Source organism: Triticum dicoccoides, chromosome 1A, assembly GCF_002162155.2.
Source record: "Triticum dicoccoides isolate Atlit2015 ecotype Zavitan chromosome 1A, WEW_v2.0, whole genome shotgun sequence".
Taxonomy (NCBI): Eukaryota; Viridiplantae; Streptophyta; class Magnoliopsida; order Poales; family Poaceae; genus Triticum; species Triticum dicoccoides.
The window spans coordinates 523,023,112-523,030,189 of record NC_041380.1 but is presented as its reverse complement, the minus strand read 5'-3'; positions in this window follow the sequence as shown (position 1 = coordinate 523,030,189).

Here is a 7,078-nt window from a genome sequence, read left to right as displayed (position 1 = left end):
AACAAACGAAGAGATTATTGTAGGGTATGAAACCACCTCAAAGTTATCCTTTCTGATCGATCTATTCAAGAATCCGTAGTAAAATAACACGAAGCAATTCTTTCCGTTCAATCTATCCTAGAGTTCGTACTAGAATAACACCTTAAGACACAAATCAACCAAAACCCTAATGTCACCTAGATACTCCAATGTCACCTCAAGTATCCGTGGGTATGATTATACGATATGCATCACACAATCTCATATTCATCTATTCAACCAACACAAAGAACTTCAAAGAGTGCCCCAAAGTTTCTACCGGAGAGTCAAGACAAAAACGTGTGCCAACCCCTATGCATAAGTTCACGAGGTCATGAAACTCGCAAGTTGATCACCAAAACATACATCAGGTGGATCACGTGAATATCCCATTGTCACCACAGATAAACACATGCAAGACATACATCAAGTGTTCTCAAATCCTTAAAGACTCAATCCGATAAGATAACTTCAAAGGGAAAACTCAATCCATTACAAGAGAGTAGAGGGGGAGAAACATCATAAGATACAACTATAATAGCAAAGCTCACGATACATCTAGATCGTGCCGAATCAAGAACACGAGAGAGAGCGAGAGATCAAACACATATCTACTAGTACATACCCTCAGCCCCGAGGGTGGACTACTCCCTCCTCGTCATGGAGAGCGCCAGGATGATGAAGATGGCCATCGGAGAGGGATTCCCCCCTCCGGCAAGGTGCCAGAACGGGTCTAGATTGGTTTTCGGTGGCTATAGAGGCTTGCAGCGGCGGAACTCCCGATCTAGGTTTCTTTTTGGAAGTTTGGGTATATATAAGAGGTGTTTGAGTCGGGAACAAGTCAGGGGGTCCCCAAGGCGGCCACGAGGTAGGGGGGCGCACCCAGGGGGTTAGGGCGTGCCCCCACCCTCGTGGGTGCCTCGGGACTCTTCTGGCCCATCTCCGATCTTCCGTGGGCTTCTTCTGGTCCAAAAAATGATCTCCGTGAAATTTTAGGTCAATTGGACTCCGTTTGGTTTTCCTTTTCTGCGATACTCAAAAACAAGGAAAAAACAGAAACTGGCACTGGGCTCTAAGTTCATAGGTTAGTCCCAAAAATCATATAAAATAGCATATAAATGCATATAAAACATCCAAGATTGATAATATAATAGCATGGAACAATCAAAAAAATTATAGATACATTGGAGACGTATCAGCAATCCTCATCCCTTTCGACAGGAAATGCAGTCCGGCTAGGAATTGATTTATATGCCAAAATGCACGGTAAATGCCAACAAATGTCTTACATATAGTACACGAGACCTGAAATGCACCAACAAATCAAACCCGTGGTATAATTGTGATTGCTTTACGTGGGAAAAATTTAGAGGCGAGACGATGAACTCACGTCTTCGTTTCAAAATTAGTATGTCTTCATTTCAAACGAAATTATTCTCTTTGTGCACATGAGCGCTTAGAGGCAACCGTTTGCATAGGCCTTTCCGCACGGCGACCGGGGATATTTTTCACCCTTTTCACCTAGGCCGCCAACATCCCCCACCGCCCGCCCGCGTTTCACTCAACCAGCTCCCCCCTCCCCCAGATCCACAACAAAACCCTCTCGGTGCCGCCATGCTCACCCCGGCCGTGTGCCCACTCTTCGGCATCAAGCCTACCTCCACTGCCGTTCCCAACACGCAGCGGCCTGCGCCTCGCCATCTTCGTTTGCTCGCCAGCCACCCTTGAGCATATCGATGCTGTAACCCTTGCCTCTCCTGTGGTCCGACCGGGTTTGCATTAAGAAGCCTGCTAGTTACTGCTCTCCATCACGGTGAGGCATATTTCCTCGCAATCCCTCTTCCTATTTTGTTCCGTATGTTCCCAAATTGGCTATAAAATAACGGAGACCGTATATATGTTCACTATCTACTGCTACCTCTTGAGCTTGCGTTGGTTTTTCCCTTGAAGAGGAAAGGGTGATGCAACAAAGTAGTATAAGTATTTCCCTTAGTCTTGAGAACCAAGGTATCAATCCAGTAGGAGACTACGCAACAAGCCACCGAATACATGCACAAACAAACACCAATGACAAAGAGGTTGTCAATCCCTTCACGGTTATTCGCAAAGTGAGATCTGATAGAGATATATAAATGGTAAAGTAATATTTTTGGTATTTTCAGTGTATGGAACGGAAAGTAAAGATTGCAAAAGAAAGTAAACCGGAAACTAGAATTGTAGCTCGAAATCTTATATGATGGAAACTAGACCCGGGGGCCATAGGTTTCACTAGTGGCTTCTCTCAAGATAGAAATTATTACGGTGGGTGAACAAATTACTGCAGAGCAATTGATAGGAAAGCGCAAAGTTATGACAATATCTAAGGCAATGATCATGAATATAGGCATCACGTCCGTGTCAAGTAGATCGAAGTGATTCTGCATCTACTACTACTACTACTACTACTCCACACATAAACCGACTCCTGCCTGCATCTAGATTATTAAGTTCATAAGAACAGAGTAACGCATTAAGCAAGATGACATGATGTAGAGGGATTAACATAAGCAATATGATGAAAAACCCATCTTGTTATCCTCGATGCAACAATACAATACGTGCCTTGCTGCCCCTACTGTCACTGGGAAAGGACACCGCAAGATTGAACCGAAAGCTAAGCACTTCTCCCATTGCAAGAAAAACCAATCAAGTTGGCCAAACCAAATCGATAGTTCGAAGAGACTTGCAAAGATATCAAATCATGCATATAAGAATTCAGAGGAGATTCAAATAATATTCATAGATAAGCTGATCAAAAATCCACAATTCATTGGATCTCGGAAAACATACCGCAAAAGAATATTACATCGAATAGATCTCCAAGAACATCGAGGAGAACTTTGTATTGAGAATCAAAGAGGGAGAAGAAGCCATCTAGCTACTAGCTATGGACCCATAGGTCTGAGGTAAACTACTCACGCTTCATCGAGAGGCAATGGTGTTGATGTAGAAGCCCTCCGTGATCGATTCCCCCTCCGACAGGATGCCGAAAAAGGCCCCAAGATGGGATATCATGGGTACAGAAGGTTGCTGCGATGGAAAAGTGGTTTCGTGGCTCCCCTGGATGTTTTGGGGGTATAAAAGTATAAATAGGTGAAAGAATTAGGTCAAGGGAGCTACGAGGGGCCCACAAGGTCGGGGGGTGCCCCCACCCCCGGGCACGCCCTCCACCCTTGTGGCCGCCTCGAGGCTCCTATGATTTGTACTCCAAGTCTCCTAGGTGTCTTCTGGTCCAAGAAAAATCATGGTGAAAGTTTTATTCCGTTTGGTATTCCTTTTCTGCGAAGCTCTAAAACAAGGAAAAAACAGAAACGGGCACTGGGCTCTAGGTTAATAGGTCAGTCCCAAAAATCATATAAAATAACATATTAATGCATATAAAACATCCAAAACAGATAATACAATAACATGGAACAATAAAAAATTATAGATACATTGGAGACGTATCATCTACCTTCCTTACTACATATAAGCTGTATTTGTTCCAATAAGTTACTGTCTATTTACAGATCGCGGGCGCCCGAGTCACACAAACTTAACAAATTAGCCGTACATTTTCTAAATTATTGCATGACATGTTTAGAAAGCTTGATACCAAGTTGTTAGTTTTATGATTATCCTCCTTTCTTGAGTTTCACATGTGTTCTCTGTAGATGACGAGTAGCAGCGACATCACTCATGCTTCAGGCGATGTATCTTCATCTGATTCCGACAACCCTAGGTCTTCAGCAGATTGTGAGGGATCAAGTAATCTTGAATGGGATAGAGCTGCAGCAATTACCCTTTCGGTCAGGACACGGAGGAATGCTCCAAGGAAGCCCACACACCAGCCTAAAGGTGTATATGAAGTAACCGAGATTGATTTAAGGTCTTGGGCTCCAACTAAACCAGATAAAGCACGCACAAGGTTCAGGAGTGTGTGTGATGTAGGGTGGAACCCTAGATGGCCGATCTTTCACGAAAGGAGCGAATCCCGCGAAGAACACGAAGAACACGAGGGGAAACACGAGAGAATCACTAAAACCTACAAGAAATAGTCACACATATGCTAGATCCGAGTACACATAGAGATCACATGGTCCGCGGCCGACTAAGGACGATACAAGTAGCACAATCTTCTCCGTGAGGAGGTCTTGAGGTTCTTCTCCGTGAGGAGGTCTTGAATCCGCTTGGGGGATCTTCTTCGAGGAGGCGCGATCTCCGAGGAGAAGGTATCCAAGTGGATGAGCAAAGCTCTCACACAAATATGAGCTAATCCTTTGCTGACCTTAATTCGGAGCTAGGGGACGAGTACTTATAGTCCAAGAGGTAAGTTGGGGGTTACACAGGTCATTGCCCCTTTCACTGTGCACAGGCAGGCCGGTAGTACCGGTCATGGGGGCGGTTGTTCCGCTGGGAGCTCAGGTACCGGTTCCTGGAGGTGTTTTCGAAGGAGCTCATCGGTTGTAGCGGTGCTTGGGGCGGTAGTACCGGTCTTTTGGCTGTTACCGGTATAAACCGGGGTTGTACCGGTGTTGCACCGCTTGATTACATAAGGTTGACCGGTAGTTGGCCGGTAGTGGGGCGGTTGTACCAGTCGACAGGTAGTTGGCTGGTTGTACCGGTATTTCTGCGCTGGGAAGATGTTCTTCATGCTCTTGATGTCCATCTTGCATCGTAACTTCTCCTTGGTTGCTTACATGGTACCTAAGCACACAAAGCATCTCCGTTTGAGGTAGTAGCCATGTCTCAAGTGGGTCAAAGGGAAGTTCAACAAGGAGAGAGTTAACCTCATTCTCAATGGCTCTCGCACGGGCTCTTGTCATTGGTCCAAGTGGTGTCGTGGGAGATGTAGGTAGATCCATGGGGATGGCCTTGGGATGCTCCACATCATCTCCCCTCCCTTGGGAAAGATCCGACCTCGGATCGAAATCCTCATCACCATGGTACGGGGAGAGATCTTTGACGTTGAAGATGTCGCTCACGAAGTACTTGTCACGTGGGATGTCGATCTTGTAGGCGTTATTTTTGTAGCGTGCAAGCACCTTGAAGGGTCCATCGGCTCGTGGTAGAAGTTTGGACTTGCGTTCGTTGGGGAAGAGTTCCTTGTGAAGGTGTAGCCACACAAGATCTCCAATGTTGAATATCATGGGTTGCTTGTTGACATTGAGCTTGGTCGCGAGTCGTTGTACTTGGCGCTCGATGGTGTGCCTTGTTTCTTCATGCACCTTATTGAGATGATTCACATGTGCACTTGCGTCCATATTGATGCGCTCTTGTTGTGGTAGAGGGAGAATGTCCAATGGGTACAATTGATTGAATCCGTAGACGACCTCAAAGGGGGACTTGCCGGTAGTTGAGTGTCTTGCGCGGTTGTAGGCGAACTTGGCAATAGGTAGATACTCCTCCCACTCCTTGATGTTCTTATTGATTAGCACGCGAAGTAGAGCGAAGAGTGCGCGGTTGGTCACCTCCGTTTGGCTGTCAGTTTGTGGATGGTAAGCCATGGAGAAGAGTAGCTTGATTCCGAGCTTAGCGCATAGGGTCTTCCAAAAGTAACTCAAGAACTTGACATCACGGTCCGAGACAATCGTCTTTGGCACTCCATGTAGGCGAATTATTTCCCTACAAAAGAGATTGGCAACATGTGAAGCATCGTTTATCTTGTTGCAAGGAATGAAATGTGCCATCTTAGATAATCGATCCACAACAACAAATACCGAATCCTTTCCATTTCTAGTTCTAGGAAATCTAAGTACAAGATCCATGCTAATATCTTCCCATGGTTGATGTAGAATTGGGAGAGGCATATAAAGGCCATGGGATTGAGCTTTAGACTTAGCTTTGCGACATGTAGAGCATCGGTTGTGAAGCGGTTAACATCGCGAAACATCTTGGGCCAATAATAGTTCTTAGAGAGCGTAGAAGAAGTCTTGTCGCATCCAAAATGTCCCATTAGTCCTCCTCCATGAGATTCCTGCAAAAGCAACAAACGAAGAGAAGACTCAGGGATGAAAAGTTTGTTAGCTCTCATAAGATATCCATCTTTGATGTAATAACGATCCCAAGAGGTATGAGTCGAACATTTGGCATAAGGAATAGCAAAAGTAGGATCATGCGCATACAAGTCTTTTATGTGCTCAAAGCCAATGACATCCAATTCAAGTTGAGTAACAAGCATGCATATGCGGGAAAGAGCGTCCGCCACAACATTTTCCTTACCTTTGATGTACTTGATGACATAAGGAAAAGACTCAATGAATTCACTCCACTTAGCATGACGCTTGTTCGACTTAGTTTGAGCCTTAAGGTATTTAAGCGTTTCATGGTCGGTATGAATGATAAATTCATGAGGGCGAAGGTAATGTTCCCATTCATGCAAAACTCGCACTAAAGCATATAACTCTTTGTCATAGATGGGGTAATTGAGTTGCTCTCCAGAAAGTTTCTCACTAAAGTAAGCTATAGGGCGCTTCTCTTGCGTTAACACACCTCCTATGCCATTACCACTAGCATCACAATGAATCTCAAAGGATTTGTCAAAGTTGGGTAATGCAAGCATGGGAGCATGAGTAAGCATATTCTTAAGCTCATTGAAAGCGGCATCTTGGGATGGTCCCCAAACAAAAGGTGCATTTTTCTTGCTCAAAGCATGCAAAGGTGAAGCAATGGTGCTAAAGTACTTCACAAATCTACGGTGGAAACCGGCTAAACCAAGGAAGCTACGCACTTGATGTAAGTTGGTTGGTTGTGGCCAAGTTTTAATAGCATTGATCTTAGAGTCATCAACATGAACACCCTTAGAGGAAACAACAAAACCCAAGAAAACGAGCTTATCAATGCCAAAAAGGCATTTTTCCATATTAGCATAGAGATGCTCTTTTCGAAGAGTTTGCAAAACGGTTCTAACATGGGTGACATGATCTTTAAGAGATTTGCTATAAACAAGGATATCATCGAAGTAGACCACAACAAACTCACCAATGTAAGGGCGAAACACATAGTTCATAAGATGCATGAAAGTACCCGGTGCTTTCGATAA